We start from the raw sequence: 25,714 nt of genomic DNA, 5'->3' as shown, positions 1-25,714 counted from the left end.
GAGCGTACCGTTTATAGACAAGGAAACAAGAGAGTGCAGACAGTCACCCAAGCCGGGAATCGAAACTGGGTCCCTGGTGCTGTGAGGCAACAGTGCCAACCACTGTGCCACTGTTCCTGAATGGTGTGGAAATGGGGCACTCACTGCCACAATGAACGGGGAAAGAAGCTAATGTCAAAGGGTGCAGAAACTTCTTAAAAGTTTCAGTATTTCCTTGACTTGGATGTTCTATTCTCAGGACAGGCATTTTAGATGTAATTGGGTCTTTTTCTGGTTGGCCAGATGTGGTGAGTGGTGTGCCACAGGAGTCTGTGCTGGGGCCTTAACTTTTACAATGTATATAAATGGCCTGGCTGAAGGGACCAAAGGTATGGTTGCTAAATTTGCTGATGAAACAAAGATAGGTAGATGTGAAGAGGATACAAGGCGGCTACAAGGGGATATTGATAGGTTAAGTGTGCGAGCAAAAACCCTGCAAATGGGAATAGTGTGGGAAATTGTTCATTTTGGCATAAATAAGAAGCATTTTTTATATTTGTTCGGGGATATGAACATCACTGGCTGGGCCAGCATTTATTGCCCCAAACATACTGTTCATAGAGAAGGAAAGGAAAGGGTGCAGAATTCAATTTCCATTGAATACACACATCTTCTATTGTTCAGGCTGATGGGTACCATCAGACGAAGTCCAACAGGACAATGTCCAAGCATCCATTCAAACAACAAATGCATGTCAGTTAATTTAAGTAACAATTTAGAGCTTCCTACTTGTGGATATCTAATTGCAGAATGTTTCTGGTGAACCTAGGGCCTCTGTGTAGCCATACTTAATGGTCTCCCAGGCATGTACTAACGATCAGAACATAGGCAGGCAGAGTCAGAGGGGTCCTATACTGCAATGTTACACACACCCAAGAATTCTGCCACAGATAGCACCAGTCCAATTTTCAAATCAAATTTACTCTAAAATAAGACTGCCTAAAATAAGGCACCAAGTCAACAAGTCTGAAACAACTTTGAATTCAATAAAAACTGTCTGGAATTAAGAATCTACTGATGACCATGAAACCATTGTCGATTGTTGGAAAACCCCATCTGGTTCACGAATATCCTTTAGGGAAGGAAATCTGCCGTCCTTACCTGGTTTGGCCTACATGTGACTTCAGAGCCATAGCAATGTATTTGACTCTCAACTGCCCTCGGGCAACTAGGGATGGGCAATGAATGCTGACCAGCTAGTGATGCCCATGTTCAACAAATGAATTTTTAAAAAGGTGGAAGTTGGCAAAGCAGTTGTTTATCAGTGGTGTACAGACCACTAAATGAAACGAAAAATGATGGTGCAGATAACTCAGGGAGGCCAACTTGCTGTAGAATTTGCACTCTCTTTCTCCCTGCTCTTGTGAAACTCATGCCCACTGATGCTATCACTCCATATGGTCACTCTGTCATCTCTTCCAACATCAAGATTTCTAGAACCATTGTTTCATGCTAGATGTGAGATGCCCAAAGTATTTCAACTACTGTCTGTACACCACTGATAAACAACTGCTTTGCCAACTTCCACCTTTTAAAAAATTCATTTGTTGAACATGGGCATCACTAGCTGGTCAGCATTCATTGCCCATCCCTAGTTGCCCGAGGGCAGTTGAGAGTCAAATACATTGCTATGGCTCTGAAGTCACATGTAGGCCAAACCAGGTAAGGACGGCAGATTTCCTTCCCTAAAGGATATTCGTGAACCAGATGGGGTTTTCCAACAATCGACAATGGTTTCATGGTCATCAGTAGATTCTTAATTCCAGACAGTTTTTATTGAATTCAAATTTCCACCATCTGCCGTGGTGGGATTCGAACATAGGTCCTCAGAACATTAGCTGAGTTTCTGGATTAGCAGACAACAGCACTAGTCCATCGCCCTGTTGTAAGGCACACATGTTTGTACATATCAAGCAGTGCCGATTTAGACTCGGTGAGGCCCTAAGCTATATAAGCTTGGAGGCCCCTTGTTAAAAAGTTACACCAAAAGGTCTCACAAAGCTGCGTATCAAAACAGGATCTTGGGTTGCCACAAAAAAATTGAAAACATAATTATGCCTTTTAATTATTTAATAGCAAGGTATTTAAAGTGAAAAATACAAATTATTTTCAAATGAATGCTGATTATTGATTACATATTTATCATTTGGCTGGCTTGATCTCTCTCATAGATTATAATATAGTATACCCTGGAAACAATACTTAAATGTAATTTTTAAAATAGTTTTAAGATACATTAATACATATACAAAATGCTGACAAAATAAGTAATCAGGATCACTTTTATTAATATAATGAAATTGTTTGCAAAATCAGAAAACTGATATCAGATACAACTTAAAACATTTTCTTTCTTGATTTTTCAAAAGCAAAATCATGAATTATGTCCTCAAATGATATGCTATGCAGCTTATCGCTTTCTATGCACATGGTGCTAAGTGCAGACACCTTGGGTTTATGGATCCTTATCTGTTTCTGGAGTAAAGTAACTGTCAACTTTTGGTAATTTTTTGAGTTGCTCTTCAAGCTGGTTCTTTCTTTTTCTGGTATCCGCTCTTAAAAGTTCTCTTCATTGTAAACCTTCTGAAATTTTGTGAGGCCCCTGCGGATTGTGAAGCCCTAAGCTGTAGCTTGTTTAGCTTATGCCTCAATCCGACACTGATATCACGGTACAGCGGCACTCCCTCAGTGCTTCCACAGGAGTGGCAGCCAAGTAGCAAGAGTCCCACCAAATTGTTGGGCAGCACGGTGGCACAGTGGTTAACACTGCTGCCTCACAGGGCTAGGGACCAGGTTCAATTCTCAGCTTGGGTCATTGTCTGTGTGGAGTTTACATGTTTTCCCCATGCCTGCGTGGGTTTCCTCCCACAGTCTGAAAGACATGCTGGTTAAATGTGTTGACCATGCTAAATTGTCCCTCAGTGTACCTGACCAGGTGCCAGAGTGTGGAGATTTGGGGATTTTCACAATAACTTCATTGCAGTGTTAATGTATGTCTACTTGTGACAATTTTTAACTTTGTTGTGGACACGATTCTTAGGAAAGGAAGATAAGAGTGGTCAACTCATATATTAAATATTTGAACTGTACAACATCTATCAGTTGGCCATTGAGCAAATATAAACCTTATTGGTCCTCCCCAGACCCAGCCCGAGCCCTTCCACTCATTCACCATTAATCAGCAATTCATCTCAACTTTGACCCACTTGGCCAACCTGCCCCATTACGTCACCGCACGGCCAGCACCACACTGACTAAGGGGGAGGGGGAAACACTTTCAGTCACTATTATAAAATAGGATTCTTATAGCTTTCACTCAGAGTTCTTTTTACTTTAAAGAGTGATATATTTTTGAAAACACCTGAGGCTAAGATCTGGTTTGAATGCATTAACTGACACGGTTTCAGTCTTATAAATTATTTTATATCCCCCTTTGCCAATAATGGTTCATTCCATAGTTGATGGGCGGGGCGAAGAGCTATGGACTGTGCCATTATTTTACAGAGGGGAGGTTTATAATATTATCCCCTTTTATTTAAAAGAACGCACCGTATTTAAATCGGACCATCGTGGTTTTAACACTAATATTTATGATTATATATTGACTATTACCCTGATAAGGGAGGTCCTGATTTATTTGATGTGAGCAGTGTGTATTTTCTCCAGCCCCCCCCCCCCATGCCCGGAGTGGTGGAGCTTGGCTCGAGCTGTCTGTTGCCTAGAAGCCGCCGCCGCCATTGAATCGCTGGTGCTTGACTCTCTCTAGGTGAGTATCGCTTCCTTCTCTCAGGTATATGCTACCGCCGCCTCCTCAGCAGCAGCGTGGGGACGGGACGGTTAGGATGGATTGGAAGGGGGCGAGGGGAGCTTCCGAGCCGCCCGGTCCTGTTGAGGGGAGGTGTGAGACGGTGATGTCCGCGGGGTCCTAGCGTCGGTGTCCTCTCCTCCGCATTCAGTTGGGAGGGGGGGAGGTGCTGTAGCTCGTCCAGCCGAACATTCCCTATCCTAACCTTTGGAGAGTGGAGGCTGCTTGGCATTAGTTTGTGCTCCCAGCCTGCGCTCTTACCAGGTTAGGATCACTCGGCTGTTGCTCAAGTCCTTGGTCATCTTGAAACTTATTTATTAGTGTCATCAAGTAAACTTACATTAACACTGCAATGAAGTTACTGTGAAAATCCGCTCGTCGCCACACTCTGGCGCCTGTTCGGCTACACTGAGGGAGAATTTAGTATAGCCAATCCACCTAACCAACGTATCTTGCGGCCTGTGGGAGGAAACCGGAACACCCGGAGGAAACCCACGTAGACATGGGGAGAACGTGCAGATTCCACACAGACAGTGACCCAAGCTGGAAATTGAAACCGGGTCCCTGGTGCTGTGAGGCAGCAGTGTTAACCACTGTGCCACTGTTAATGTTTTGCCCATGGTTACCCATGAAGGTATCAACGGTCTCTCCTTTCCGCCACCCCCCCACCCCCCGGTGTTTGCCACCCCCTCTACTGTGATCGAAATCTGCGAAAGAGCCAGGAAGCATCTGGCAACCTGCAAACTTCTTTGGCCAAACCATGATTGCATTCTGTTTGACCTTAGGGCTTACTTTGGGTCAGGGACATAATTTGCATGATGACTTCACATGAGCCCTTTCCAAACTGCTTAGGTGTGCAGTGTGAAACTTCAATTTCTGTGATCTGCACTACTCTCTCATTGTAGATGCTAATAAGAGCTTGGTGATCTCAGTTAGGATTTATCTACCAGCCAGGCTTTCCAAACCTTCCAACTATGCAAAAGTTAAACACATGAGCAAGAATCTTTCGTGAGAAATGGAATATGGGTTGCTTTTGCCTGATTGATCAGATTACTAAGGGTAGAAGGCAGAGTGGACCACTTTGAATAGCCTCTTAAGTTATGATGCTTACTTGTTAACATTATGTCCCAGGCCCCAACCTGCTTGAAGGACTGTTGGAGATTGATATGTCCAGATTCCAGTCAGGCATGTTGGTATCTGTTTTATACTGTGTCTGTCTAACATGATTAAATTTTTGGAAAGTGACAAATAGGGCCTGGGGTGGGATTGTGGCTGGTGCAGAGTTGATGGGCCGAATGGCCTCCTTCTGTATTGTAGGGATTCTAAGATTCTATTCTATGACAAACAGTATTGATGAGGGTTGTGCAGTTGATGTGGCCTGTATGGATTTTACCAAGGCCTTTGACAAGATCCCACATAGCAGACTTTATATTAAAAAAAAGCCCATGGGGAATGTAGTAAGCTGGATACAAAATTAGCAGGAAACAAATGGTAATTGTTGACAGGTGTTTTTGTGACTGGAAGGCTGTTTTCAGTGGGGGTTCCGCAGGGCTCAGTACTAGGTTTCCTGTTTTGTGGTACATATTAATGATTTGGATATAAATGTAGGGGGAACCATTGAGGAGTTTGCAGATGACACAAAAATTGGTTGCATGGTTGATGGTAAGGAGGAGAGTTGTTGATTGCAGGAGGATACCTGTGGACCTATCAGGTGGGCAGAAAAGTGGCAAATGGCATTCACCCTGAAGAAGTGTGAGCTGATGCATTTGGGAGGTCAAGCAAGGCAAAGAAATTCATGCTGAGAGGATGTAGGGTGGCACAGTGGTTAGCACTGCTGCTTCACAGCACCAGGAACCCGGGTTCGATTCTGACCTTGCCTGACTGTCTGGGTAGAGCTTACACATTCTCCCCGTGTCTGTGTGGGTTTCCTCTAAGTGCTCCGGTTTTCTCCCAGCGTCCAAAGATATGTAGGTTAGGTGGATTTGCCAGGGTAATTCCACAGGGTTACGAGGGTAGGGTGGGGAAAGGGGGCCTGGGTAAGATGCAGTTTTGGAGAGTTGGTGCGAATGGCAGCATGTTGGGAGTCTATGTGAGGGACTATGGAGTGAATGTCCACAGATTCCTGAAGGTAACGGGAGGTTGATACGGTAGTTAAGAATAATTTCCTTTATTGATGTATAGAGTATAAGAGAAGGAATGTAATATGTTCTGTTCTTGTCACTCATTACAAAAAGGACATAATTACACTAGGGAGGGTGAAGATTTATGATAATGTTGCAGGACTAGAAAATCACAGCTATGAGGAAAGATTGGATAGGCTGGAGTTGTTCTCCTTGGAACAGAGGAAGCTGAGGGGGTTTTGACTGAGGTGTACAAGGTTGTGAGGGTACTGGATAGAGTGGATGGGAAGGTCCTATTCACCTTCCTTAACAGAGAGGTCAGTGACTAGGGGACATAGATTTAAAGTGATTGGGAGAAAGATTAAAGGGGAGATGAGGAAAAAAGACCTTGCCCCAAAGGGTAGTTGGGGTTTGGAATTCGCTGAATGAAAGGGTAATAAAGGAAAAAACCCTCAGCTCAATTGAAAGGTGTCTGGATGTGCACCTAAAGTGCTGTAGCCTCCAGGGCTACAGACCAAAGGCTGGAAAATGGGATTAAGCTGGATGGTGCATATTTTGGCTGGGGCAGAAAAGACGAGTAAACACAGTAAGAAGTCTAACGACACCAGGTTAAAGTCCTACAGGTTTATTTGGTAGCACAAGCCACTAGCTTTCGTAGCGTGCTGCCCCTTCGTCAGGTGGAGTGGGAGAAAAGAGGAGCAGATGGGCTCCTGTACTGTAAGCTTCCTGTGATTTCTTTCTAATGAATAGGAGTTTCTTTATTTTTAATGACCGATCAGTGTCTTGTGTTTGTGACCAACAGCAAAGCATGTGGACTGTAGAAGGCCATTCAGTCATTCAAGTCCTGATCTATGACTTGTCATGTGCTCTCTGATATCATTCCTGAACAACTTGTCTCCAATTGTCATGTTGCACCTCCATGTTCTGGATTTGTTGACCAGAGGAAATGATTTCTGTACCATTTTGATCTCTGTTTCTTTTGATAATTTTGACCACCTCAAAAACCCCTTAACATGGTTCAAGTGTGGAAGTTGCGACTACAGGAAGCAATTGAGACATAGATGCTTTCAACAAGAAACTAGAAGAGTACATAAGAGAAGGAGGCATAGAAATATATGCTGAGATAAGACAGATGAAACAGGAGGAGATTTATGTGGCTCCAGCACAGACTAGTTAGGCTAATTGCCAGTTCCTATGTGTAATTTTAAACCTAGCAAACTTAAAACACTGTATTTTCCTTCATCCCCATGCACCTTATTGCAGCCTGGATTAAATAGGTTCAGGATATATGCTCCTGTTTACACTTTCAGCCTGGCTATTGTAACTTGGAAGATTCCAGTGATTGCTTTAGTTACAAGGTGTGTTGTGAAGTGATACATAAATTGGTAAATATAAGGAATTACAAGGTTTGAAGACTTGTTGTACTACCTGAATTCATCACCGTGGCTAATTCATTTCAAGTGGTGCCTTCGTAATTAACCCCTGTGGTATTGATAAATGTTAGTGTTACTTACCTGATCAAATGCAATGTATTTGTTAAGCATGATGGTGTAAGTGGAGGGACTGCATATTGAAAAAAAGCACTGAGCTTCTCTGAATGAAGTAGGAGCGTTTGATTAGTCTTTAGTAGGAAGTTTTGTCCTGATGGTCATTGTAGATTAGAATTGAGAAAGGTCAGTGCTTGCGTATCTCTGAAAGACTAATAACGGGTAACTGTTTTTCAAGGCAATTGTGCTTGAATTTGTTTCACCAGGTTGTATACAAAATGTTAGTTGGCCCTGCTGTTTTGAAAAGATTGGGAATTGTAGAAGGGATAGTATTATATGAACTGGTACTTTTTTTTCAGAGGGGTGAGGTTTTTTTAAGATATAAATAGTTTTGTATGAATATGATCACCACCTAAGCAAAATGTGACTTTAATGCACATGATCTGTTATACTAATAATGGTTATCGCACGTGTCTATTATTAAATAAATATTTATTTTGTACAAACTGTTTGGACCCTCATCTGATCCAAGTATTTAAATGGGATCAATCAGATGCTACAGAAGCTTTCCAGGTGTTGTGTGCTGCCATTGTACATTTGACAGTGATCGATAAATGAATCAATGCTGTCATTCACAGCCCTTGCCAACCACTGTCTACTCCCCACCTGGGTAGCATTCGTAGAGAAATCTATTTTTTAAAATTTGGCTTCAGTATTCACTCACCTCTGGTTCAATGTGCTTGCCTCCGCAGTCTGCTTCCCTCAAAGCTCAGTTAGAGCATTAATATCCGTAATAGAGCAGTTAAAGCACATCTATTTGTACCTTTTTAATTAAATAACATCTTCCAGGATGTGAACGTCCCTGACAAGGTCACAATTTATTGCCCATCCTTGGTTGCCTTGACTGAATGACATGCTAAACTTCAGAGGATAGTTAGGAATTAACTAGCTTATTGTGGGACTAGAAACATATGGGTAAGGGGGGCAGGTTTTCTTCTCTAACGGACATTTATTAATCCAGTGTGTACAAAAATCTGATAGCTTCACGGTCAACTTCTCAGTGTTTTGTTTACCTTTTGAATTGCCAGATGGATTTTGAGCTTGCAATCTATGGAAGTCTAATCCAATAATCAAATGCCTACACTACAATATGCTGGATGTTTTGTTTGTTGCTGGTGCTCTGTTTTCTGGGATGTGATTGATACACTGGCCGATGCCATATTTTTCACAATCTGATTACTAAGGGGGTATGCTAGTATAGTCTTGGGTTAGTAATCCAGAGGCCAAGGCTAAAGATTTGCAGACATGAGTTCATGCCGCAGCGCAGAAGTTGAGAGATTTAAATTCAATCAATTGAACCTTGAATATCATCAGTAACGATGATGTGGAGATGCCGGCTTTGGACTGGGGTAGGCACAGTAAGAAGCCTCACAACACCAGGTTAAAGTTCAACAGGTTTATTTGGTAGCACGAGCTTTCGGAGCGCTGCTTCTTCATCAGGTGAGTTCATAAAGTGAATCAGTAACGATGACCAAGCACTGATCAAAGTGTTGCAAAATCTATCTGGTTCTTTAATGTTCAGGGAAGTAAAATTGCTGGTCTAGCCTGTATTGTCTCCAGACCTAAGGCAATGTGGTTGACTCTTAAATGCTGTCTGAAATGGCCTAGCAAGTTACTTTTGATTTCAAGAAGATCACCCTCTCGGGACAGGCAATAAATGCCAGTGATGCCCACATCCTGTAAATGAATTTTAAAAAGTTAAACTTGCTGTTAGGAACATAGGAGTTAGGAGCGGGAATAGGCAATTCAGCCCACTCTGCCATTTAACATGATCATGACTGATCTTATCCTTGCCTCAACTCCACTTTCCTGCCTGCTCCCCATAGCCCTTTATCCCACTTTACATCAGAAACATATCTATCTCTTTCATGAATCTGTTGATTGATCCTGCCTCTGTTCTGCAGCATCTTTCACATGGTGGTTTGGCCAGGCCTCCATCTAATCTCAAAACTCAACAAAAACCATCACCCCAACTTGCTTCCTTGGTTGATCTTTTTCATCAACTTCTACCTGTTGCAATAAAGTGCTTATTAATGATGTTTGATGCATTATTGTCTAACAAGTTAGGTTCGGATGAGGGGGCGAATTTTGCCTTAATGGTAAAGAACCAAGCTGAGTACGGAATGTATTGAGGAAATCTAAAATCAGAATGAGGTGCAAAGAGAGGGAGTATGAGAGTGGCTCATCTAACCGTCACCCCATGACATTCAATGGCATTACAATCACCGAATCCCCCACTATCAACATCCTGAGGGTTATCATTAACCAGAAACCAATCTGGACTACCCAAACAAATAAGGTGGCTACAAGAGTAGGTCAGAGGCTAGCAGTCCTATGGAGAGTAACTCGTCTCTTGACTCCCCAAAATCTGTCCACCATCTACAAGGCACAAGTCAGGAGTATATAGTGAGAAACTGTTCCCACTTGAGAGCATGAAAGAAATTAGAGGGCACAGATTCAAAATAATTAGCAAAAAGACAAAGTGATGTGAGAAAGTGTTCTTATCATCCAGAAGGGTGGTTGATTTTTGCGAGGGTGGTGGAGGCAGGTTTGATCGAGGTATTCAAAAGGGTATTGGATTGCTATCTGAAAAGAGAATGTGCAAGGTTACAGGAATAAGGTAGGGGAGTGGGACTCGGTGGAGTGCTCTTTCGGAGAACCAATGCAGATTTGGATGGGCTGAATGGCCACTTTCTGCACTGTAAAGCTTCTGTGGTAGAAAGAACGGAGAGAGGCAAACAATGTGCAAGTGCAGGAGAAGGCAGCAATGAGGAGGTTGCCTCTGACTTTCAAAAGAATTGAAAGTCAGACAACCGGAGGAATGGATCTGGTTGTCTTCAGCCACAGGAGAAATTCAGTATCTTGCTTACTTGAGCAGATGTAGTTTGCGTGAACCACAAGGATTTGTAAACAAAGATGTGCTGAGCAGCCGCTGTCATGGCGGTTGATGTTATGGTACCATGGTCTCAGTTCAGCACAGATAAGCTAATATAATCCAGCATCTTGACAGCTTTGTGCGTATGTGGAAACTGTCAAACTCCACGGCTGGAAGGAAGATTCCTTTGAGGAATTGGAAGCAAGTGTTCAATTGGTTATTTCTCACAAAATAGATATTTCTAACCTATGACTGAGTTAATGTTTTTAATGGGCAGTTGTTAATAGAATAGAATCCCTACAATGCAGAAGGAGGCCATTTCGCCCATTGAGTCTCCTCCAACCACAATCCCACGTATTTAGCCTGCTAATCCCCTGACACTGAGGGAGAATTTAGCACGGCCAATCAACCTAACTTGCACGTCATTGGACTGTGGGAGGAAACCGGAGCACCCAGAGGCAACCCACGCAGACATGGGGAGAATTCCACACAAACAGTCACCCAAGGCCAGAATTGAACATGGGTCCCTGGCGCTTTGAGGCAGCAGTGCTAACCATTGTGCCACAGTGCCGCCCCCTTTGGAATTCTCTTCCTCAGGCAGCAGTGGAGGCTGGACCATATACTGGAGAGTTCAAGGTTATGAGGGATAAGCAGAAAGTGGAGCTAAGGCTATGATCAGATCAGCTCTGATCTCTATTCGAGCCAGGCGCAGGGCTGATTTCTACTCTGATTTCTCATAATTTTATAATCAGTTGTGCAGTTGTAGCTGACGAAGGCTGGAGAGTGAAGACCCCCCCCCCCCCCCCCCCCCCCCCCCCGACGAACAATGCCTCATTTCATCGTCTTATCTGAAAAGTTTATTTATTATTGTCACAAGTAGGCTTACATTAACACTGCAATGTAGTTACTGTGAAAATCCCCTAGTTGCCACACTCCGGTGCCTGTTTGGGTACACTGAGGGAGAATTTAGCATGGCCAATGCACCCAAGCAGCACGTTTTTCAGACTCTGGGAGGAAACCAGAGTACCCGGCAGAAACCCACACAGACATGGGGAGAATGTGCAAACACCCGACAGACAGTGACCCAAGCCGTGAATTGAACCTGGGTCCCTGGTGCTATGAGGCAACAGTGCTTGCCATTGGCTTTTCAGCCTGGATTAATAGCTCAGATTTCTGGAATAGGACTTGAATCAATAGCTGTCAGACTCAACGACACTGCCAATGGATTACTGTGCTCAAGAAATTTGAGGGTTATTTTGCACTCTAGCTGAGAAGATTGAGTTGTGACTTGAAGCCCTCAACACACAAAGTGTTGTGACAAAATCAGTAACTATGGATTGTACAGTTCAATGCAACAAAAAGGAGAAAGCACAAATTTAAGTTAACTGAAAGTTAGATAGAATTCTGAATCGCAAACCATTGTTGCAGAATTCCTAACCTTTTAAAAGGAAATTTGAGGCCGCCCTTCAGAAGGAAATTTGGTGGTGGTTCAAAAATGAATACTAAAAGGAGAGTAAGATTGCTTCAGGTGGTTAAGGGGGTGTAATTCCAGCACACATTTCATGAATCAGCTGGCCTATATCTGTGTTGCGACATTCAATGACGTTGTACTTGAGCAAATGCTGGGCAGTTCTATCTCTGGTTGATAAGTCCGAATGAGATATTACATCAAATTTCAATAGATATGATGCAGGCGAGGGATATGGGTTTTGGAAGCAGGAGCTGAGGAACAAGGCAATGAATTAAAATTTTATTGAGGAAAAGGAGTTGCATTTCTGTAACTCTAATGTGGTAGATGCAATGAGGAAGAAATTAAGTGAGGCTCTGAGACTGGTTTTTACTGTGGAATGCTGTTTGGCTAGTTTTTGCTCACCCAGAACAATAATGCCCTGTGATTGTTCTCTAATGTCCTGTTAGGGTGCTGGACCTATTATTCAGCCAAGCACACATACTCTGCCTCTCCGTCTTTGCTGTATTTCAGCAGTAGCCGTGGTGTTACAATTGGCCACTGTGTCCTTGGGGCCACATCTCTACTGCCTGCTGTTTGTAGGCCCTTTCTGGAAAATGTGTTTTTGTGGGTGTCAGTCCAGGAGAAGACTGGCTTTGCTGGTGATGCCGTGTGGTGGCACAACTTGCCAGTGCTTGTCCGTGAAGACTAGATAAGGGGAGAGAGCGGCATTTGAGGATTTGATTTTGGTTTGATTTGATTTATTATTGTCACGTATTAACATACAGTGAAAAGTATTGTTTCTTGTGCGCTATACAGACAAAACATACCATTCATAGAGAAGGAAACGAGAGAGTGCAGGATGCAGTGTTACAGTCATAGCTAGGGTGTAGAGAAAGATCAACTTAATGCAAGGTAAGTCCATTCAAAAGTCTGACAGCAGCAGGGAAGAAGCTGTTCTTGAGTCGGTTGGTATGTGACCTCAGACTTTTGTATCTTTTTCCCAAAGGAAGAAGATGGAAGAGAGAATGTCCGGGATACGTGGGGTCCTTAATTATGCTGGCTGCTTTGCCAAGGCAGCGGGAAGTGTAGACAGTCAATGGCTGGGAGGCTGATTGCAAGTTCCTTTGGAACCTTGCCTCAGCCAAAGTCAGTGGCTTAAGGAGGGGAGGGAATTGAGGTGGGCAAGATGTTTCAATTCAATCCTGCAATTTGGTTTTTGACTTGCGATTGAAAAGGTTTATTGATTTTAAGCAAAACTGGTGCTCTTGTATAAATGTGTACAGATCACCGCAAATCAGGCAAGTAAGTCAAACAAAATAAAGGGATCACTTTGCTGTTACCATTGCAAAACATACCCCTCAAATGATTGATCCAGTATTTGAGTTGCAGATTTCACACTGGCAAATGAAACTCATAGTTATGCACAAATAAGTTAAGATTTTGCCTCAGCACTGCTGGACTTTCAGGAGAGTTTCAGATTTTGTTTTCTTCCATGTGCAGATTAGGTGGACTGGTCATGCTAAATTGCCCCACAGTGTCCCAAAATGTGCAGGTTAGGGGGATTAGCCATGGTAAATGCACAAGCTTACGGGGATGGGGCAGGGGAGAGGGCCTTGGTAAGATACTCTGTCAGAGAGTCGATGCAGACTCGATGGGCTGAACGATCTCTTTGGCACAGTAGGAATTCTCTGATTCTGCTGAGAATTTGGGAAGATTTTTATTTTCAGATATAGTTAACTTTGGCTGCAAACTATTTTTCCTAGCTGTTAAGTTAATTATTCCCATTTTCAAGGATCATTCTATAACGAGAAGATGGATGGGGACCACTTTCCCTTTCTATCTGTCCCCTGCTTGGCTACTTCCCAACCAGCTCATCGGCATGACTGAAATTGTAAGTTCCATTGTGCGTTAAAGCCTGGGTATGGAATATATTATTGTTGGTCAGCTAAAGGCTATTTACACCAAAAGCAGAAATACTGGAAACATCAAGTTGGGCAGCACCGTCCTCCAATCCCTGCTGTCTGAAGAAATGGGAGCTATAAAAGCCTGTAATTGAGGTAGAAGATCGGTCATGATCTAATTGAATGGCCGAGCAGGCTTGAGGGGCCAAATGGCCTACTCCTGCTCCTATTTCCTATGTAAAGAGTGTCATCGAAAGATGAGACCCTGTTCCCTGAGCTTCCGTAGTGCTCAGTGTTATAGGCCAAGGATGGAGAGGAATGTTTCCTCTTTGTGTGCGCTGCCTTTTCATTTAACTTTTATTCTTAATTTTTTTTCATGCAGCTGCACACATGCAGTAACTTAAAAGGGCTGATTTATGTTAGGTCTACAAGGGCACTTCTGTTATATTAACCAAAGATGTATAGGTTAGGTTGATTGATGTGGAGATGCCAGCATTGGACTGGTGTTGAACTCCCACCCACCTCACGAAGGAACTGCCAGTTCCGAAAGCTAGTGGCGTTTGCTACAAATAAACCTGTTGGACTTTAAACTGGTGTTGTGAGATTTCTTACTAGGTTGATTGCTCCTTAGTGTTAGGGGAATTAGCAGAGTAAATACGTTATGGGGATGGAGTGGGATTGTTGTTGGTGCAGGCTTGATGGGCCGCTTTCTGCACTGTAGGGATTCTATGAACCAACATACGTAAAAGGTTAGGGCTGTCACTATGGGGGTTGGTGGGGTCTGTACTAGTAATAAGCCACATGTCGAATCATCTCTTCACTGGAAGCTTTCCCATTGGCCGAAACGCATACAGAGTGGGTTTCTGGGTGTACCTTAACTTTGTTTGTTTCTCTTTCTTTGATCTTTTAACCCCCAAAACAACAACTTGCATTTATGTAGTTAATTTGTATCTCAAAGTGTCTCACAGGATTGATATTAAACAAAACTTGACACCTAAACCATATTAGCAGGAAATGGAACAGGTGACTGAAGGCTTAGTTAAAGAGGTAGGTTTTAAATAGTGCATTCTCCTCGTGTCTGCGTGGGTTTCCTCCGGGTACTCCGGTTTCCTCACACAGTCCAAAGATGTGCGGGTTAGGTTGATTGGCCATGCTAAAATTGCCCCTTAGTGTCCTGGAATGCATAGGTTCGAGGGATTAGTGGGTAAAATATGTAGGGATATGGGGGTAGGGCCTGGGTGGGATTGTGGTCGGTGCAGACTCGATGGGCCGAATGGCCTCTTTCTGTACTGTAGGGTTTCTATGATTTCTATGATGATTGTAACAAAGGAGCTCATTAAGGAACCTGCCAATCAAGGAGCCCACCTTGAAAGCCGCTGCCGTTTTTACTCTTGTTTTAATCTCTCCCTCTAGTTTTTATTCACTTTTTGTAATACTGTTTCTTTTTTGTCGTCTTTGTTCTGTTTGTGGCTTTCACACTAAAAGACAGCTCTGAGGGGGAGTATAAGCAGTCCTTGATAAAACCTTGGAGAATGTTGATCTTGGTTGCAACTGGAGTGCTATCTGCCCGTGGAGTGACTTGGAGTGCAGCTTTTTCCACTCTGCCTTGCATAACGTTTGTAACAAGAGTTGTTGACTTGACCACTTGTGCTTTCAGAAGTAATCATGGAGTTGACGTGCATAATTGCTGACTGAATGCTGCCAATGCAGGTATTGTAGTTTTAGACGGAGGTTGTCTAGATCACCAGTTACCAATTTTCTTTCTTTGTACGCAGCCTGATACACTGTGCAGTCTCTTTAAGATTGCCTTATGGCTACACATCTTAAAGGACCACTTTTTGTGCATGGTCTGTTTGTCCCCAGCCCAGTAAGTTCTGCATAGCTGCACACCAAAATAGCTTGGAGAGAATGTAGACGGTCACAATGCTAAATGAGAGATTTAAAACAGATCAAGTAGCTCTAAACTGGGCATGCAAGAGTTGCTGTGGGCCCGCTGTGGTAGCAGAATTGTATTGCACAATGATCTCTAACTTCATGTCTCAGCATATCCCTCATTCTAACATTACCAATCAAGCTGAGGACCAAGTGTGATTCAATAAACAAAGAGCAGCAAGCTAGGATTAACACCAGATGTGTTTAAAAATTGGTGCCAACCTTAAATTAGAGCACACCAGGCATGCTAAGCAGTGGAAGCAGCATGCGATAGGCAGAGCTAAATGATCCCACAACCCATGGCTCAGACCAAAGCTGTGCAGTTCTGCTACATTCAGCCACAAATTCTGGTGGACAATTAAACAGCCAACAGGAGGAGGCAACTCTCTGATCCTCATCACCGAGTCCAACACATGAGAGCAAAAGACCAGGCAAAGGATTTTCAACCATCTTAAACCAAAATTACTGAGTGAGTGATGCATCTCTGCCTCCTCTGGCGGTCCCCACCATCACAAGCTAATCTAAAACCAATTTGATTTGTTCCACATGCTATCTAAAATAGCTGAGCTCACTGGATATGGCAAAGGCAATAAGCCCCGACAACATCCTGGCTGCAGTTCTAAAGACTTGCAGTAGTGCCTCTAGTCAAGCTGTTCCAGTACAGCTATGACACTGCCACCACCTGACAAAGTGGGAAATCACTCCGATACCCTGTTCATAAAAATCAGACAAATCCACTCCAGCCATTTACCACCCCATTAATCCACTCTTGGCCATCAGCGAAGTGATGGAAGGTGTTGTTGACAGTGTTACTAAACGACAGGGGCTCGGTTTTGCCAGGACCATTCGGCTCCAGACTTCATTACAGACTTAGTCTGAGTATGGACAAAAGAGCACAATTCCAGATGCGAGATGAGAATGACTGCCCTTGACATCAAGGCAGCATTTGAGCAAGTATGGCATCAAGGAGCCCTAGCAAAATTGGAGTCGAGGGGAATTGCGTGGAGGACTCTGCTGTTTGGTGTCATACCTAGCACAAAGGAAAGTAGAAGTAGTTGTTGGAGGCCAATCGTCTTCCCTCAGCTTCTCTTCATAAATATTGATACCACTTTCATTGCCTCCTTCATCTTTTTACTGTTCCTTTAAGAAATGTATTCGAATTATGTTTCTTGTGAAAGCTATGTTTAAAATTCAGCTTTGTTTATGGTGTTGATTTGCCTGCTCCAGGCAGCCCAAGTGCTGAGAATGCAGTAGAGAAATTGATCCTTAAACCACGCCCCCCCGAATGGCCAGTCCTGGTCACAGCCCTCCCTCCCTCTGTCACCCAGCCCGAGTGCACAGTAGCAGCGGGATCCCCCACTGATCTCCCCCTGCTGCCCCGAGGCCCTGCCCCCTCATTAGGCCCCATCTCCTTTGCACTGCCCAGTGGGGTGGCATTGCCACTTTGAGCAGTGTCCAGAGCTCAGGCTGGCACTGCCATAGTGGCAATGCCCAGAGGCTAACCCCCCCGGTGCCCAACTCTCTGGGGGGGCCTCGATGGCCGCCCTTCACTCCAGCGGGGTCTGGCCGCTAACTCCCTGCAAGTGCGGAGCTATAGTAAACCCCGCTGGAGTGAATCACTCCTGACACGGATGGGAGATGCTAGCAGGCCCGGAGATTTCAGTCCTGGGCCTGCTAATGATATTTAAAATATATTAGAATTTAAATAAATAATGCAGCTGTGCGGCACGACGACACCAGAAATCTGGCTGCCGGAGGTCATGGCGCCCAGCGGGGTGCCCGCGAAACGGCCTCCGCTTGTGTCTCCTGGCCTGCTGCGCTACAAAAGCAGTGCAGTGGGCTGGGAGAATCACCCCGAGGGAGTTTGATAAAAGCTTCCGAGCGTGGCAACAGAATCACACCTTGAGTGAAACACCTTATCCTCTCTCTAATGCCAAAATAAAGAAAATAGTTTGGACCTAGGCTAACTTCGTAATGTACCTTGGGGTTTCTGATCTGGTCCCTAACAATACTGACTGCAAATGGGTTGGATATATTCTGACCAATTTTGTTCTGACCTTGAGTCTAGACCAAGATATTTCTTGATTTGAGACTGTTGTTATACCATGGGCGCCTGGTCTAGAAGTAATGAAAATGCAAGGTTATCATCCACTAGCACTACATACCAATTTCCTTTTAATATTAAAGTTCATAAGACTCGGTTTAAATTTCACATTAACATACATAATAACTGACCTGTTATATGTGACCAATTAAACAAATGTAAGGGACTGGTGACCAAGAGTTTCTAATTTGTTCATGGGATGTGGGCATTATCGGCTAGGCCAGTATTTATCACCCTTGATTTCCCTCAAGGTGGTGGTTGTTAGCGCCTTTAACCGCTGGAGTCAATGTGCTGTAAGAACACTCAGTAAGTCAGGCTCAGTAACTGAGTGGCTTGGGGAGAAGCTTCCAGGTGATGGTGTTCCCATGGATCCGCTACCCTTATCTTTCCAGATGGCAGTGGATGTGGATTTGGGATGTGCTTTTTAAGGAGTCTTGATGAATTCCTGCAGTGCATCTTGTAGCTAGTGCAAAGTGCCACTGTGCATTGGTGATGAAGGGAATGAATTTTTGTGCATGGAGTGACAATCAAATGGGCTGTTTCGACCTGGATGGTGTGCCGCCTCTTGTGTTTTGGAGCTGCATTCATCCAGGCAAGTGGAAAGTATTCCATCACATTCCTGACTTCTGCCTTGTAGACGGTGGACGGGCTTTAGGGAATCGAGGAATGCGTTACTCGCCGTAGAATTCCTAGCCTCTGACTTGCGGTCGCAGTATTTATAAGGCTAGTCCAATTCAGTTTCTGGTCAATGGTTAGCACTAGGATGTTAATAGTGGGGGATTCCGCGAAGTTGAGGCCATAGAACATCAAGGGGAGATGGTTAGATTTTCTTTTGTTAGAGGTGGTCATTGCCTCGTACTTGTGGCACAAATGTTACTTGTCAGCCTAAGCCTGGACATTATCCACGTGTACTGAATTCAGACATGGACTACTTCAGTAATTGAGTCACAATGTTGAGCAACATTTACAAAGTCAATCAGCGAACATCCCCACTTCTGACCTTGGGATGGAAGGAAGGTCATTAATGATGCCTAGGATAGCACCCTGAGGAAATATGTGTATTCCATTATTGGATGTTCGTATTATCTTGTGCAAATTCTTGCACTTTGGAACTACTCTGATTAGAGTGGACTGGTGTTGAGTGTGAAAAGACTGTAAAACTGATATACTTGTGAGCTGGTTATGCAAGATTTTTAAATCAGTGGGTGGATGGGCAGGGCTGATGGATAAACAAGTAAAGCATACTAGATTTCAGATACCTATTGCATAGTAAAATAAAGTTTTGCAATATTTATAATGTGATATGTAGATTACCAAGTTTGTGATTATAACTAAAACTCCTTGTATGGTAAAACAATCTGGCAATGCTGGGGACTTTGCTACACAAACTGTGTTGAATGCTGGTCGTACTTTTTTTTTCCTTAGTTGAGGGCATGTTTAATTCACATGACTTTTATGGCTTTGTAGACTTCAATTGTTTCACTTTCTCTTCCTTTCCTCCTCCTCTGTGAAAAAGCATTGGTTCCTCACTGTAATGTCAGTTTCATGGGTGACCATTGATGCCTCTTGGGTGTCATTAGTAACTTGCAAACCTGGATTGTATGTGCCAATAAGCTATTGCACTGTCAGGCCACATAAGAGTCCAATCTTCTTCAGGCACTTCTATAAAGATTGGAAACAAGCTCCCTAGCTAATTTTAAAAAGTAAACCCCCTCCCCCACCCCCCACTCATCTCCAGAATCACTGGAAGCTTCTGCAGCACCCTGTACGTTGCCTAAATTATTACAGATTAGGGACGAAGCTCCCAGGTCTGAGAGGCTCAATTGCACACTACACTGAGTAACGTTCTCCTAGTGGACAGGTACTTTGGGATAGTTCCACTCAACCGTTGGAGGTTTGGAATCCTGTTGAGAGAAGTGAAGCTGTGACAGTTGTGGTAGAAACCCAGGGTAAATTGAACTGATGCTGTTTGCATAATGTCCTCGTGTGCCCTGGGCTGCTGAGTAATACTCATCTAATTAGTGTTGATAACTTGTCTAATAATACTACATACACTATGCTGACGCTTTGTTTCAACTTCCTTTATTAGTCTGGAATTGTTAGTTTGTGCTACGCTGAATCCATACAGCAAAGAGGGCTGCATCCAATATTGCAACAAATGCATGCACATAGTTAACTGCAGTTGCACTTGCAGCTTGTCATTCTTGTATCCAGCTCCCTTGATATTGGAAAAGGTCACAATTTATTGTAGATGTGCTGGTGAGCTGCAGCCAGATTGGATATGGTGGACCTGTAACAACAAAACAAGGGTGAGAATGGCTCTCTTGTCATTGGAGCTGCTTGCTGAAGTGGGCTTTTCTGGCCATAATATGCTGCAACCTGGATCAAAAGCAGTGCAGGATATTTTGGAAAACACTCTTGCCATTGGTTGCTGCTCTAAAGTAAAAGGGGGGAGGGGGGGGGTGTGATTCGTAGAGTTTTTATTTTCTATCACGTTGCCAAGCTCCATGTTGTGATGGAGGGAAAGCTCAATAAGTATCAGGGTGAAAGGAATAAAAGGGTATGGTAATAGGAGTAGATGAAGTAGAATGTTTGCATGAGGCATTAACACTGGCATAGACCCAGGCTGAATGGTCTGTTTCTGAACTGTTAAGAAAGAGGAGATTTGTATGTGGGTGTTAGTGGTTTTCTAGTTAAGGGAAAATGGAACCCAATAACTATATTGTTCCAGTCAGTCTAAGGTGGCGCTGCACAACTGATCCAAAGTAAATTGACTTTAGTCACGTAAATAGTAGATGAAATTGAACATCACTATCACAGTATATGCAGTGCCTCTTGATTTAAGAAAACAAGGCACTATTTAATCAATTGAAGTATTGTTTTAATCCATCAAAATCTGTATCATGCTCTCAGACTACAGAACTGTGTTTATCTCTGAGCTTACCCCACCTGTGTCTGTGACCAAAGAGCCACAGATCTGATTAGTTTAGAGAATTGATTTGAAGAAGGGCTGGGAAAACGTGGCTTTTTCAAAGAGCAAACTAATTTTTATATATCGCCTTTTAAAGCTTCACAGCACCCCAAAGCACTTTTCAGGCCATCAAGCATCTTGAGGTGTAGTTACTGTTGGAGCTTGGGAAACATTGAAGCTGATCGCCACAAGGCAAGAATCCACAAACAGCAGTGTGATAAATTCTATCAGGGAATTTATTTTGGTGATGTTGATGAAAAGATAAATATTGCTCAAAATACCGACAGAAGTCTCCAGCACAAACTAAACCATGATCGTAAGATAAGGAACATTGGGACAAAAACAGAAAATGCTGGAAAAACTGAGCAAAGAAGTGACAATGCTTGAAATAGAATGGGGGAAGCATAAACCCTGGAATCATTTAAGTGATTGGATGGTGAGGAGGTGGCAGCATAGGGGTTGTATGGTATCTCTGGATGGAAGATCTAAAATGGGATGCATGACCTTCCTCATCTGTTTGTTTTCAGTGAACCTTGGTGTGTGCAAATTCCTAGTACAGACAGATCATTTTTCATAGAATTTGTAATTTTGGACACTTGTTTTGATGTATGAAGCTGAGTGTGCCAAGTAGCTGGTGTTAAACTGGAGCCAGAGATCAGCCTTTCCTTCCATTTCTGATTGAGTTCCTGAGTGAGTTGAAAGAGCTGGTATGCTCAGTTTCTGATGCGAATATACCTGCTAATGAGTTGAGTGTACTCATTCATAACTTTGACGCTTGCAGCATCGGTCCTGAATGTGACACATCTTGTTCTCCACTAGCATTTCTTTAAAAGGCTCAAGTGCTATATTGGTTTGTTTGTTTGTTTTGTTTGGTAGCATCCTGTGATCTATTCCCACGTTCTTGAATTTACAAGGGGGTATAACTTAGCCAATGCTGATTCAAAAAAAAGGAAGTCTTTCTTCACAAACTGGGTGATTGGTTAGTTTGTACTGTTCTTATCCAGGGTAATTATTAATTGATGCACGCCAGTAATTTCAATCATATAACATTGGATATCCAAACTAAGGTCTGGTAATCTGTCGCATGAAGCTCAGACACATTTTGACTTTATTTATTGGCTAATCTGCCCTATTTAAATTAATCACCCTGGAGATTTGAGGGAAAAATATCTGGTTGGTGGATGACTCTGAAATCAAATCTCTGTCTGGTTGGTAGATGATTCCTAAATCAAAATTTGCACAATCTGTCAGAATTGTCAATTTACAATTAGATGCATGTTAATAGGATGTATACTTTGTATGCAGTCTCTGATGTACTCTATCCGGTGAAAACAAAAGTTTAGACACTCGTAATGTTGCCAAACTAGGTTTTGTCAATATTGTTGGATGTATTGGGATGCCTGTTGCTTTTCTGCGTAAGGGGACTGCCACGTACCACTCACCTGGCATTCAGCATAAGTATTATTTTCCTTTTTGTTATTTCATCAACTCTGCCCCACCAATTTCCTTGACAGCCCACCCTGGATAGGAAAAAATCAAAAAGAATGAGCAGAACTTTTACCAATTACAAGACTTAAACATGACACAGTAAAATTCTTAACAGCTAGCTATCTCTGTTGTTCCAATTTAAAGCAATACCCGATAGACATTCACCCATCTTTAGAATTAGCACTAATGCAAGTATGTTGACGTGATGCTAGATTTTCAGCTTTCTAATACTTCTGGACAGATATCCAGACAGTAATCAGAGTAGGAGTCTTGGCCAAGAATGTCAGCAGCTCTTTCATTTGTTGGTTGGGAGGGAGGAAAAAAAGCGTTACAGCTTTGTGTTCTTCAATCACATGCATGCATTACTCCAAGGATCCCTTCATCACAAGTGAGAATTGGACCATCAACTACTTTTTTCAGTCCTAGCTTAACGATATTATCATCTTCAGGGCCCTAGCTTATTCAAAGCGGAGATCAGCTAATCCTGTGGGTCAAATCAAAATTTTATATGACTTGTCTGCATAACAATAGTGACTATGCTTCAAAAAATAATTCATTGATTTGAAGCTATTTGGGATGTTTTTCGGGAAAAGTGTCCTATAGTGCAAAGTTTTTTTTCGTCTCTTATTAGAGGTGGTCTCATTCTATAGTCTGTAGGCCAACTATGACCTCAGTTGCAGCCCCCTGACTAGATGCGATACGAACTTAAATTTCACTTGTAATTTGCTGATCATACCAGCTTTGTGGTATCTTCTGTTTCTTTGAATCTATAGCACCAGTCAATGTCCACTATAAGTCTTGAAGGCTCCTTGTTTAGTAGAGGACTTTCACTGGTGCTATAAATTAATACAACCAATGTGACCACAAAATAGAAAGAAAATGCAGCAGCACAGAAATGAGAAGAGGGAGCAAGTGACCCACAGGGAAGATGTTGTGGGAAGATGAGAAAGAGCATAAGGGACAAGTACATTCATGTACTTTAGTCAATGGGCTGAATGGTGGCCTCCTGCACTGTAGGGATTCTATGGTTCTATGTGGGCCTGGGTAAGATGCTGTTTCAGAGAGTTGGTGCAGACTTGATGGGCTGAATGGCCTCCTTCTGCACAGTAGGGATTCCATGGTTCTGTGTCTTTACAGCACTCACTCTAACATTTTCTTTGTGATTTGAATGGCAGCCGCATTTTTGTTACCCATGCTTGTATGAAGTTAGGGGAGGTAAATGCCACACACACACCCTGTGCACCTGAGTGCCACCCATCAGTATTGCAGCAAACTGCTCAAAGTTGTAAATCCTTCAATAGGGCTTTGCACCAGTTATTTTTACCTGTAACTAATTCCCCTTCTCTCCCAAATGATTTCTGATGGGTCATTATCTTTGAGCTATTGGGTGACTTGTAAGATGGACATGGATTGTCCCTTCACCAGGTTTGTTTTATTGGCCTTTTTGAGTACATGGCTGATTTTTGGAGCATTAAATCTTGCCACTAGCAATATTTAAACACTGGCAGCTTCAGCTTTCCTTCCAGTAAATAGTCTTCATCCTGCAACATATTAGAATATGTAGTGTATTATGTATCCATGTCACAGATATGTGTCTCAGACAGATATTTATGTCAATAAGTACTTTCTACTTGGACACAATTAGCAATTAAAATACTTCACAAATGAATATTATATATCTGAGAAAATTAACTGAAACCACAAACCTGATTCTTGTGCAAACAAGTATTCCTTGTCCTCCAGCAAATTGCCTCCTCTGGCCTTGATTCGCATCTGCCTTCCTCCCTGTTGAAATGCAGAGAGCAAAAACAGCAATTTTATGTTTGCAAACAGCTACTGTGGTCATACGAGGGGAAACAAAGTGTTAAAGTGACTTCCCTTGCTGGGTTCTCAAGTCTGAATTGTTTATACTTGGTGTCATTTTCAGGCTTTAGGTTGCCCGATTAATCAAATCTTGATTTGGTCCTTGGTAGTTTTGTACTGCTAAAGGCACCCCATGGTGTAAGGACGTATGGCTTATAATCAGGGTCACTGTCTTTTATGGTGACAATCCAAATTCTCTTGTTAATTGCACAAAATGCATGGATTTTTGTTTACTATCTGCGATTCGATGGCAGGATTGTTCCATGAAAAATGAAATGGTTAGGAAATGTATTCTTTTGGTTGTTCATCTTGTTGTATTGTATTTTTGTGTCATCTTTGGTCAAGAGCCCGTCATTTACTAAATGAGTAGGTTTTAAAGTTTGATCAACTTCACCTGTGTCAACATCAAATTTTCTCATTTTAGATATAGCACTTTTTGAATACAAAGAATTTTTTTGACAAATTCCTCCTCCACCCTTAAATATTTTTTCCCCTTGCCTCAATTCACGAGTCCTTTACTTCCTTTAAATCATCTCCTTTTGGCCAAGCTTCCGGTCGCCCTTCTCAATCACAGACTTCTTGACCCGTCACATTTTCGCCTTGCCTCTTTCAAAAACACCTTGGATCTACCTAAACGGTAAATGCACTATATAACTCTAATTGGGATAGGTTACCCTAGATTTCCTAGATATTTTACTAAGAGCAGGGACTTTAACCACAAAGAACTTTACCTTTCCCCTCATTCAAAAAAAACGATTGCACAGTGCCAAATTTTTTTGGGATCTTGTGATAACATGTGTCCAAATTCCTTTGTCATGCAGCATGTGCCTAAGGAGTGATTATGCAACTGGTTCACTTTCTTTTTCATTACTTTCTGTCGTAGAGAGATTTCTAAAAAGGAAAGGCACAGCTTGTTATCATTACTCTGCGGATTAGTTCATGAACAAGCAGAGTATAAATTGCTGCAATCAGTTGATTTTCTAATCTTGTGACTAAAACCCACAAGTGCTGTGTCATAGTTTCACGCAGGTGTTTGTTGAAATTGCTGGGGGAGTTCAAATGAGAAATGATGACTAACTTGCATGTGACATTTTGAACTACATTTAGCCCAGGATCATTTTGAAGTGTAATTATTAAAGCCTGTCAACTGGAACTTTTCAGGCTAGCAAGTGGTCAAAAGCTTTAATCAGAATGCAGATTTTACATAGAAACATGGGAGCAGGAGGAGTCCATTCAGCCCCTCGAGCCTGCTCCGCTATTCATCACAATCGTGGCTGATCGCCCAACTCAATAGCCTAATCCTACTTTCTCCCCATAACCTTTGACCCTGTTCACCCCAAGTGCTATATCTAGCCACCTCTTGAATACATTGTGTCTTGGCATCAATTACTTCCTGTGGTAATGATTTCCACAGGCTCACCACTCTTTGGATGAAGAAATGTCTCCTCAACTCCTTCCTGAATGGTCTATCCTGTAACCTCAGACTGTGACCCCTGGTTCTGGACACCTCCACTATTGGAAACATCCTTCCTGCATCTAGTACTATAAGAATTTTATAAGTCTCTGTGAGAATCCACCCCCCCCCCCCCCTTCATTTGTCTGAACTCCAGCTAAAACAA

General features: G+C 42.8%; 1 protein-coding gene across 1 annotated transcript in view; it reads left to right on the top strand.

The window, feature by feature from the left end:
• Window positions 1-3,752: 3,752 nt before the first annotated feature.
• The window catches only part of LOC144501407 (NADPH--cytochrome P450 reductase-like), a 95,048-nt gene continuing 73,086 nt past the window's right edge, over window positions 3,753-25,714 (top strand). The window contains exon 1 of the mRNA XM_078225133.1: window positions 3,753-3,805. The gene's annotated coding sequence lies outside the window, so the exon portion shown is untranslated. The remainder of the gene's footprint in view (window positions 3,806-25,714) is intronic.

The sequence above is a fragment of the Mustelus asterias genome, chromosome 12 (genome assembly GCF_964213995.1).
Source record: "Mustelus asterias chromosome 12, sMusAst1.hap1.1, whole genome shotgun sequence".
NCBI lineage: Eukaryota > Metazoa > Chordata > Chondrichthyes > Carcharhiniformes > Triakidae > Mustelus > Mustelus asterias.
Note: the sequence above shows the minus strand (reverse complement) of the source record. Positions and strands in the feature narration are given on the sequence as shown.